The sequence below is a fragment of the Triticum aestivum genome, chromosome 3A (assembly GCF_018294505.1).
Source record: "Triticum aestivum cultivar Chinese Spring chromosome 3A, IWGSC CS RefSeq v2.1, whole genome shotgun sequence".
Taxonomy (NCBI): Eukaryota; Viridiplantae; Streptophyta; class Magnoliopsida; order Poales; family Poaceae; genus Triticum; species Triticum aestivum.
The window spans coordinates 24,972,786-24,982,135 of NC_057800.1; positions in this window are offsets into that span (position 1 = coordinate 24,972,786).

The following is a 9,350-nucleotide window of genomic DNA, read 5'->3' on the forward strand; positions in this document are numbered from 1 at the left end:
GCTGGTCGAGCTACACAAGGCGGCCGAACAGGCCATGAAGGGCCTTATAGTCCGGCTGTGGCCTGGCGACGCCCTTCCGAACAGCTACTTCGGCCTGGTGAGGCGGCTTGTGGATGCCTTCCCACGGCTAGAAGTCGTCAAGCGGTCCGTCTGCATCGAAGGTGCACGTCGGGCTTTCGCCCGTGTGAAGGTGCAATGGGCCAAGCTAGACGCCGTGAAGCTGATCAAGGAAGGACCGCCGCAGGGCAAGGAGCATCGCACCCCCGAAATTTATTATGAGGGTGTCCTGAAGGGTGCCCGTCTTGTAGCGGACGAATGTCCAAAGGATGTAATATTTGAGTAAACTTGTTCGTGTGATCCTGTATGATGAAAACTTGTTTCATATGCGCTATGCAATGCTTGTTTGAATTTAAAATATTACCTTCTGTTTGGCTGTTTATCCAATCTGAGAGATGGCCAGTCCTCGGCTTCTGCCCCCATGTCGCGAGTGCTGGGGTGTTCGGGATAAACCTGAGCACTCTTGTTCCCATTTTTGGGTCCTTCGAGGGAGGTGCTCAGCACAGCGAACAAGGCAACTAGACTAATAATGCTTTATCACTCTCACTTAGCCATAGAATTCTATAATTTTAAATTTCAACGAAGCCCCTGGTATTCGGAAGGCCGAATTCGGGGCGCGATACACGCCTTTAAGCCGGACAGGACCAGCTCCTCGCTCTAAGCGTCATAAGTCTTTAGGGACTCGAAACCTCTCCGAACAGCGACCAGTCTCTCGCCTTATCATGACAGTCAGTTTTAGCTTTCTCTACTGAGGTGCTTAGCCCAGCAGAACCGGGGCACAATCACAGTAGTTCTCCTAGTGCTACCTTAGCCGATAGAGCGGAACATAAGGTACCAAAACATAGGAGCCGGGCAAACCCAACATTTGACCAAAGACACGATTCGGAGCTGATGCATATAATGCTATAAGTTCAGGGTGCCGCACTTGTGAAAGTGTTCGGACTTCTCACACCATATTGTGGGGTACTTAAGCCCCTGGTGTATTGGCCATACCAAAGTGTACGGTTGCAAGGCGTCATTAATGAACACATATATAAAAAAAAAGAATGCAATAATAGTCTTAATGCTATGCATGGTTTATTCAAAAAGGTGCGTTAAAGTAGAATGATACAGATAGTGCGATAAGCATAAAGTAGGACTATGTCCCTTCCAAGGGCAAGCTGAGGAATAGTATTAAAGCAAACATTTCACTCATTATTGTAATCCACCTGGGAGTTCCGTGGTGTGACGTAGCTTTCTGCCTCCTTGGTTGCTGCATCATGTGTTCGGCAATCATGCTGCCGGACAGGGTTTCCAGAGATTAAAGTCATAAAAGAGAAAAATAACAAAGCGGGAAGCCCCTAGTGCGGTTTAAGCCGCGTATTGGGGCGTGCCGTAGTTGTGCCCCCCTCCCCACCTGTGCCCATGGTATTTTTAATGCGTAATTATGTACGTGTGGCACGAATTTTGTCGTTTGGCTTGGGCCAGGGTGGGGGCCGCATTGCTATGCGAGCTCAGATCGTGCCAGGCGGTCTAGTTGTCGCTTACTCTGAGCGCGCTTGAAGGTGTCCGGGTCTTGAAACGCCGAACTGGTGGTTTGCCTTGAGATGCTGCTTTGCACTTCTACTCGAGGGCCGCAGTGTGCTCCTCCGTGCGGAGAGAGCGCTCTGTGTTTCCATTAACTATGATGACCCCTCGAGGTCCTGGAATCTTGAGCTTGAGGTATGCATAATGCGGTACCGCATTGAATTTCGCAAATGCGGTTCGCTCGAGCAGTGCATGATAGCCACTGTGGAACGGGACTATATCGAAGATTAATTCTTCGCTTCGGAAGTTATCCGGGGATCCGAAGACCACTTCAAGTGTAATTGAGCCTGTGCAATGGGCCTCTACACCTGGAATGATGCCTTTAAAGGTCGTTTTTGTGGGTTTGATCCTTGAGGGGTCTATACCCATTTTGCACACTGTGTCCTGGTAAAGCAGGTTCAGGCTGTTGCCGCCATCTATAAGGACTCGAGTGAGGTGCAATCCATCGATGATTGGGTCTAGGACCAGTGCGGTGAATCCGCCATGACGGATGCTAGTGGGGTGGTCCCTGCGATCGAAGGTGATCGGACAGGAGGAACATGGGTTGAACTTTGGGCGATTGGCTCCAACGCATATACGTCCCTGAGCGCACGCTTCCGCTCCCTCTTGGGGATGTGGGTTGCGTATATCATGTTCACCGTACGCACTTGTGGGGGGAACCTCTTCTGTCCTCTGATGTTCGGCTGCCGGGGCTCTTCCTTGTCATCGCTATGTGGCCCCTTATCTTTGTTTTCGGCAATTAACTTGCCGGCTTGCTTGAATACCCAACAATCCCTATTGGTGTGGTTGGCTGCCTTGTCGGGGGTGCCGTGTATTTGATACGAGCGATCGAGTATGCGGTAGAAACTGGACGGGCCCGGAGCTCTTTGTTTGAATGGCTTTTTCCGCTGACCGGGTTTAGAGCCTTTGAATCCGGCATTGACTGTCGTATCTTCAGTATTATCGCTATTAATGCGGCGCTTATGTTTGTTGCGACGTGACCTGCTATTGCCGTCCTTGGTATCTAAAGTACCATGGTTCTTTGATATGTTATTACTGCGAGCCAGCTAGCTGTTTTCTCCCGCACAAAATCGGGTCATGAGTGTCGTGTGGACTGCCATAGATTTCTGCTTTTCCTGACCAAGGTGCTGGGCTAGCCACTCGTCGCGGATGTTGTGTTTAAAAGCTGCTAAGGCCTCTGCATCCGGACAGTCGACGATTTGATTTTTCTTTGTTAGGAACCGTGTCAAGAATTGCCTGGCCGATTCCTCTGGCTGCTGAATTATATGGCTTAGGTCATCGGCGTCTGGTGGTCGCACGTAAGTGCCCTGAAAGTTGTCGAGGAATGCAGCTTCCAGATCTTCCCAATAGCTAATGGACTCTGCTGGCAAGCTGTTAAGCCAATGCCGCACTGGTCCTTTGAGCTTTAGTGGGAGGTATTTGATGGCGTGTAAGTCATCACCGCGGGCCATGGCGATGTGGAGGAGGAAATCCTTGATCCATACCGCAGGATCTGTCGTGCCAATGTATGATTCAATATTTACGGTTTTGAAACCCTCTGGGATTTGATGATCCATTACTTCGTCTGTGAAGCATAGGGGGTGTGCGGCGCCTCTCTATTGGGCTATATCGCGACGCAGCTCGAATGGGTCTTGCCCTAGAGGCAATAATAAAGTTATTATTTATTTCCTTATATCATGATAAAAGTTTATTATTCATGCTAGAATTGTATTAACCGGAAACATAATACATGTGTGAATACATAGACAAACAGAGTGTCACTAGTATGCCTCTACTTGACTAGCTCGTTAATCAAAGATGGTTATGTTTCCTAACCATGGACAAAGAATTTTCATTTGATTAACGTGGTCACATCATTAGTTGAATGATCTGATTGACATGACCCATTCCATTAGCTTAGCACCCGATCATTTAGTATGTTGCTATTGCTTTCTTCATGACTTATACATGTTCCTATGACTATGAGATTATGCAACTCCCGTTTGCCGGAGGAACACTTTGTGTGCTACCAAACGTCACAACGTAACCGGGTGATTATAAAGGTGCTCTACAGGTGTCTCCAAACGTACATGTTGGGTTGGCGTATTTCAAGATTAGGAATTGTCACTCCGATTGTCGGAGAGGTATCTCTGGGCCCTCTCGGTAATGCACATCACTAAAGCCTTGCAAGCATTGCAACTAATGAGTTAGTTGTGGGATGATGTATTACGAAACGAGTAAAGAGACTTGCCGGTAACGAGATTGAACTAGGTATGGGATACCGACGATCGAATCTTGGGCAAGTAACATACCGGTGACAAAGGGAACAACGTATGTTGTTATGCGGTCTGACCGATAAAAGATCTTTGTACAATATGTAGGAGCCAATAAGAGCATCCAGGTTCTGCTATTGGTTATTGACCGGAGACGTGTCTCGGTCATGTCTACATTGTTCTCGAACCCGTAAGGTCCGCACGCTTAAGGTTACGATGACAGTTATATTATGAGTTTATACATTTTGATGTACCGAAGTTTGTTTGGAGTCCCGGATGTGATCACGGACATGACGAGGAGTCTCGAAATGGTCGATACATAAAGATTGATATATTGGAAGCCTATGTTTGGATATCGGAAGTGTTCCGGGTGAAATCGGGATTTTACCGGAGTACCGGGAGGTTACCGGAACCCCCCGGGAGGTATATGGGCCTTAGTTGGCCTTAGTGGAAGAGAGGAGAGGTGGCCATAGATGGGCCGCGTGCCCCCCCCCCCTTGGTCCGAATAGGACAAGGAGAAGGGGCCGGCCCCCCTTCCTCCTCTCTCTCCTCTTTTCCCCCCTCCGGGAATCCCATTCCAACTAGGAAAGGGGGGGAGTCCTACTCCCGGAGGGAGTAGGACTCCTCCTGGCGCGCCTCCTCTTGGCCGGCCAGCCCCCCCTAGAGACACAAGTTGATCCACGTGATTATATTCTTAGCCGTGTGCGGTGCCCCCTTCCACCATAGTCCTCGATAATATTGTAGCGGTGCTTAGGCGAAGCCCTGCGACGGTAGTACATCAAGATCATCACCACAACGTCGTGCTGACGGAACTCTTCCCCAACACTTTGCTGGATCGGAGTCTTGGGATCGTCATCGAGCTGAACGTGTGCTAGAACTCGGAGGTGCCATAGTTTCGGTGCTTGATCGGTCGGGCCGTGGAGACATACGACTACATCAACCAAGTTCACGCTTCCGTTGTCGATCTACAAGGGTACGTAGATCACACTCTTCCCCTCTCGTTGCTATGCATCACCATGATCTTGCGTGTGCGTAGGAAATTTTTTGAAATTACTACGAAACCCAACAGTGGCATCCGAGCCTAGGTTTTATGTGTTGATGTTATATGCACGAGTAGAACACGAGTGAGTTGTGGGCGATATAAGTCATACTGCTTAGCAGCATGTCATACTTTGGTTCGGCGGTATTGTTGGACGAAGCGGCCCGGACCGACGTTACACGTATGCTTACGCGAGACCGGTTCTCTCGACATGCTTTGCACAAAGGTGGCTAGCGGGTGACAGTTTCTCCAACTTTAGTTGAACCGAGTGTGGCTATGCCCGGTCCTTATGAAGGTTAAAACGGCACCAACTTGACAAACTATCGTTGTGGTTTTGATGCGTAGGTAAGATTGGTTCTTGCTTAAGCCCATAGCAGCCACGTAAAACTTGCAACAACAAAGTAGAGGACGTCTAACTTGTTTTTGCAGGGCATGTTGTGATGTGATATGGTCAAGACATGATGCTAAATTTTATTGTATGAGATGATCATGTTTTGTCCGAGTTATCGGCAACTGGCAGGAGCCATATGGTTGTCGCTTTATTGTATGCAATGCAATCGCGCTGTAATGCTTTACTTTATCACTAAGCGGTAGCGATAGTCGTGGAAGCATGAGATTGGCGAGACGACAACGATGCTACGATGGAGATCAAGGTGTCGCGCCGGTGATGATGGTGATCATGACGGTGCTTCGAGGATGGAGATCACAAGCACAAGATGATGATGGCCATATCATATCACTTATATTGATTGCATGTGATGTTTATCTTTTATGCATCTTATCTTGCTTTGATTGACGGTAGCATTATAAGATGATCTCTCACTAATTATCAAGAAGTGTTCTCCCTGAGTATGCACCGTTGCGAAAGTTCTTCGTGCTGAGACACCACGTGATGATCGGGTGTGATAGGCTCTACATTCAAATACAGCGGGTGCAAAACAGTTGCACACGCAGAATACTCAGGTTATACTTGACGAGCCAAGCATATACAGATATGGCCTTGGAACACGGAGACCGAAAGGTCGAGCGTGAATCATATAGTAGATATGATCAACATAGTGATATTCACCAATGAAACTACTCCATCTCACGTGATGATCGGACATGGTTTAGTTGACTTGGATCATGTGATCACTTAGAGGATTAGAGGGATGTCTATCTATGTGGGAGTTCTTTAAGTAATATGATTAATTGAACCTAAATTTATCATGAACTTAGTACCTGATAGTATCTTGCTTATGTATGTTTGATTGTAGATAGATGGCCCGTGCTGTTGTTCCGTTGAATTATAATGCGTTCCTTGAGAAAGCAAAGTTGAATGATGATGGTAGCAATTACACGGACCGGGTCCGTAACTTGAGGATTATCCTCATTGCTGCACAAAAGAATTACGTCCTGGAAGCACCATTGGGTGCCAGGCCTGCTGCTGGAGCAACACCGGATGTTGTGAACGTCTGGCAGAGCAAAGCTAATGACTACTCAATAGTTCAATGTGCCATGCTTTACGGCTTAGAACCGGGACTTCAATGACGTTTTGAACGTCATGGGGCATATGAGATGTTCCGGGAGTTGAAGTTAATATTTCAAGCAAATGCCCGGATTGAGAGATATGAAGTCTCCAATAAGTTCTATAGCTGCAAGATGGAGGAGAACAGTTATGTCAGTGAGCATATACTCAAGATGTCTGGGTATTGTAATCACTTGATTCAACCGGGAGTTAATCTTGTGGATGATAGCGTCATTGACAGAATTCTCCAATCACTTCCACCAAGCTACAAGAGCTTCGTGATGAACTATAATATGCAAGGAATGAATAAGACTATTCCCGAGCTCTTCGCAATGTTGAAAGCTGCGGAGGTAGAAATCAAGAAGGAGCATCAAGTGTTGATGGTAAACAAGACCACTAGTTTCAAGAAAAAGGGCAAAGGGAAAAAGAAGGGGAACTTCAAGAAGAACAGCAAGCAAGTTGCTGCTCAAGAGAAGAAACCCAAGTCTGGACCTAAGCCTGAAACTGAGTGCTTCTACTGCAAGCAGATTGGTCACTGGAAGCGGAACTGCCCCAAGTATTTGGCGGATAAGAAGGATGGCAAGGTGAACAAAGGTATATGTGATATACATGTTATTGATGTGTACCTTACTAATGCTCGCAGTAGCACCTGGGTATTTGATACTGGTTCTGTTGCTAATATTTGCAACTCGAAACAGGGACTACAGATTAAGCAACGATTAGCTAAGGACGAGGTGACGATGCGCGTGGGAATTGGTTCCAAAGTCGATCTGATCGCGGTCGGCGCGCTACCTCTACATCTACCTTCGGGGTTAATATTAGACCTAAATAATTGTTATTTGGTGCCAGCGTTAAGCATGAACATTATATCTGGATCTTGTTTGATGCGAGACGGTTATTCATTTAAATCAGAGAATAATGGTTGTTCTATTTATATGAGTAATATCTTTTATGGTCATGCACCCTTGAAAAATGGTCTATTCTTATTGAATCTCGATAGTAGTGACACACATATTCATAATGTTGAAGCCAAAAGATGCAGAGTTGATAATGATAGTGCAACTTATTTGTGGCACTGCCGTTTAGGTCATATCGATGTAAAGCGCATGAAGAAACTCCATACTGATGGACTTTTGGAACCACTTGATTATGAATCACTTGGTACTTGCGAACCGTGCCTCATGGGCAAGATGAATAAAATGCCGTTCTCCGGTACTATGGAGAGAGCAACAGATTTGTTGGAAATCATACGTACAGATGTATGTGGTCCGATGAATATTGAGGCTCGTGGCGGATATCGTTATTTTCTCACCTTCACAGATGACTTAAGTAGATATGGGTATATCTACTTAATGAAACATAAGTCTGAAATGTTTGAAAAGTTCAAAGAATTTCAGAGTGAAGTTGAAAATCATCGTAACAAGAAAATAAAGTTTCTACGATCTGATCGTGGAGGAGAATATTTGAGTTACAAGTTTGGTGTACATTTGAAACAATGCGGGATAGTTTCGCAACTCACGCCACCCGGAACACCACAGCGTAATGGTGTGTCCGAAACGTCGTAATCGTACTTTACTAGATATGGTGCGATCTATGATGTCTCTTACTGATTTACCGCTATCGTTTTGGGGTTATGCTTTGGAGACGGCCGCATTCACGTTAAATAGGGCACCATCAAAATCCATTGAGACGACGCCTTATGAACTATGGTTTGGCAAGAAACCAAAGTTGTCGTTTCTGAAAGTTTGGGGCTGCGATGCTTATGTGAAAAAGCTTCAACCTAATAAGCTTGAACCCAAATCGGAGAAATGTGTCTTCATAGGATATCCAAAGGAGACTATTGGATACACCTTCTATCACAGATCCTAAGGCAAGACTTTTGTTGCTAAGTTCGGAAATTTTCTGGAGAAGGAGTTTCTCTCGAAAGAAGTGAGTGGGTGGAAAGTAGAACTTGACGAGGTAACTGTACCTGCTCCCTTATTGGAAAGTAGTGCATCACAGAAAACTGTTTCTGTGACACCTACACCAATTAGTGAGGAAGCTAATGATAATGATCATTTAACTTCAGGACAAGATACTACTGAACCTCGTAGATCAACCAGAGTGAGATCCGCGCCAGAGTGGTACGGTAATCCCGTTCTGGAAGTCATGCTGCTAGATCATGATGAACCTACGAACTATGAAGAAGCGATGGTGAGCCAGATTCTGCAAAATGGCTTGAAGCCATGAAATCTGAGATGGGATCCATGTATGAGAACAAAGTGTGGACTTTGGTTGACTTGCCCAATGATCGGCAAGCAATTGAGAATAAATGGATCTTCAAGAAGAAGACTGACGCCGACGGTAATATTACTGTCTACAAAGCTCGACTTGTCACAAAAGGGTTTCGACAAGTTCAAGGGATTGACTACGATGAGACCTTCTCACCCGTAGCGATGCTTAAGTCTGTCCGAATCATGTTAGCAATTGCCGCATTTTATGATTATGAAATTTGGCAGATGGATGTCAAAACTGCATTCCTGAATGGATTTCTGGAAGAAAAGTTGTATATGATGCAACCAGAAGGTTTTGTCGATCCAAAGGGAGCTAACAAAGTGTGCAAGCTCCAGCGGTCCATTTATGGACTGGTGCAAGCCTCTCGGAGTTGGAATAAATGCTTTGATAGTGTGATCAAAGCATTTGGTTTTATACAGACTTTCGGAGAAGCCTGTATTTACAAGAAAGTGAGTGGGAGCTCTGTAGCATTTCTGATATTATATGTGGCTGACATATTACTGGTTGGAAATGATATAGAATTTCAGGATAGCATAAAGGGATACTTGAATAAGAGTTTTTCAATGAAAGACCTCAGTGAAGCTGCTTACATATTAGGCATTAAGATCTATAGAGATAGATCAAGATGCTTAATTGGACTTTCACAAAGAACATA